Source organism: Octopus bimaculoides, chromosome 16 (genome assembly GCF_001194135.2).
Source record: "Octopus bimaculoides isolate UCB-OBI-ISO-001 chromosome 16, ASM119413v2, whole genome shotgun sequence".
Taxonomy (NCBI): domain Eukaryota; kingdom Metazoa; phylum Mollusca; class Cephalopoda; order Octopoda; family Octopodidae; genus Octopus; species Octopus bimaculoides.
The window spans coordinates 10229817-10231924 of record NC_068996.1 but is presented as its reverse complement, the minus strand read 5'-3'; the positions used below and the strand labels follow the sequence as shown (position 1 = coordinate 10231924).

Here is a 2108-nt window from a genome sequence, read left to right as displayed (position 1 = left end):
TGGTGGTGGTGGTACTGATGATGATGATGATGATGATGAAAATAGTCAAGACAATTCCGGCCAAAACAGGAAAAGAGGATACAACAACCTTTACCAAACATGAACAGGCCATTACTAGAAGAATATCTATGATTCCTACAATCTACATTTCGGAATCAATAAACCACTTTGATGTAGGAATATCCAAAACGATCTTCATGCAAATATACTTGAAGACATTATTGATTTAATAAATCTGCTCTAAATTTGACTCGGCACCCATTATCACCTTCTTAAACAAATCTCATCCCCACTCTTTTGTTTGTTTGTTTTTTTAATGAGAAAGACCCTTTTTAGGGTCTCCATGATTGGCAGGAGGAACGTATCCCTTAGAATGATGGTATAAATATCTGAAACTGATTAAACACATTAGACATCAAAGGACCAGGTGGAGATGTTACATTGTGTGACAAATAAATTCTATCAACCAAGAAAATATTCTAGAATATTTTAGAATATTTTAGAATATTTTAACTGGAAGTTCTTTTGGGGTTTTCAAGCATGTATTCACAGGCATAGCTATGTGATTAAGTAGCTTGTTTAGCAATTGCATGGTTATAGGTTCAGTCCTACTGTGTTGCACCTTGGGCAAGGATCTTCTGCCATAGCACCCAGACCAACCAGTTTCTTGTGAGTGGATTTGGTAGACAGAAGGTGTGTAAAAGCCTATCATATGTGTGTATATATGTGTTCATGTATGTGTGTGTGTGTTTATGTGTTCATATGTGTCTTTGTGTCTGTGTTTGTCACCCACCACTTGACACCTGGTGTTGGTTTGTTTACGTCTCTGTAACCTAGTGGTCCAGTAAATGAGTAGAATAGAATAAATACCAGACTTCAAAACAAAAACAAAAAGAGACAAAAAAAATAAGTACTGGAGTCAATTCATTCAGCTAAAATTCTTCAAGTCGATGCCCCAGCATGGCCACAGTCCAGTGACTGAAGCAAGTAAAAGGCAGAATATAAAAGATAAAAGATAAAAGACACAGGTAAATTGACAGATAATGCATTATCAACCTGAAGATAATACAATTTCAAAAAAATTGCAAAAATAATGGATATCTTTCTGTTTAGGTAATAAGTTTTCAGTTGTTGTGTCAAGTGAACTATCTACTCATTGGTTTATTAGTGGCTGAGTACACCACGGACATGTATACCATCATCATCATCATCATAACTGTCACTACCACCACCACCAAACACCACCACCATCACCATCACCACCACCACCACCACCACCACCACCACCACCACCATCACCACCTTGTTTGCAATGTCTTTCCTAATTACTTTTCTAATTTATTCTAATTAACTCTAATCCCCCTCTTTTCTATTAATAGATCCTTGCTAAGTGCTATTGACTTAGTTTTAATTTTCATCTCCAGAGTACTTCACTGCCAGCTGTTGATGGTTGTTCCTCTCAACTGCCGTTTAACTAATGTGGTGGTCTGTTTGGTGTAATCCTTACACACAGGGAACAACAGAATCAGCTTGAAGCAACAACAGCTGCAGTTCTTTCTCATTTTGATAGAAGGCTAGCAATTTAGAGAGTAGGAGAAACCCACTGAGCAAGTAGTTCTTTGATTTATTGATCTCAAAATGATAAAAGGCAAAGTCAACCATGACAAAATTAGAACTTGGAATGTAAAAATTTGGAGGAAATGCCATAAAGCATTTTGTCTGAAGTTGTAACAGAAATTTAAATGTAAACTATGAAATTTTAAATTTTTAATCACCTTTTGTTTTGAACTTGACAAAGATAGACGTACTGTCGAAATATTGTTCAACAAATAAAACATCTATACAATCGAATCGTGCTCTTCATCTTGACTAATAATAATAATAATAATAATAATAATAATAATAATTAATTCGTTTTATTGGCCACAAGGGCTAATGTCAATTAAAAACATGTAAGGACAAAGACAGGACGAAGGTTACAAACGGTTTTGTCCGAAAAGGTAGGAAAGTTCGTCTAAACAGAGGAAGAAAACGGAGAAAGATATAACAAATAAATAGATAAATAAATAGATAAATAAATAAGTAGAACTCCCAAAGGGGGAGGCGCT

At 35.3% G+C, this 2108-nt stretch overlaps 1 protein-coding gene across 1 annotated transcript in view; it reads right to left on the bottom strand.

Moving 5' to 3' along the window:
• Window positions 1–1860, bottom strand: part of LOC106876918 (uncharacterized) — a 29690-nt gene extending 27830 nt beyond the window's left edge. Inside the window, exon 1 of the mRNA XM_052973621.1 lies at window positions 1776–1860. The gene's annotated coding sequence lies outside the window, so the exon portion shown is untranslated. The remainder of the gene's footprint in view (window positions 1–1775) is intronic.
• Window positions 1861–2108: the final 248 nt, after the last annotated feature.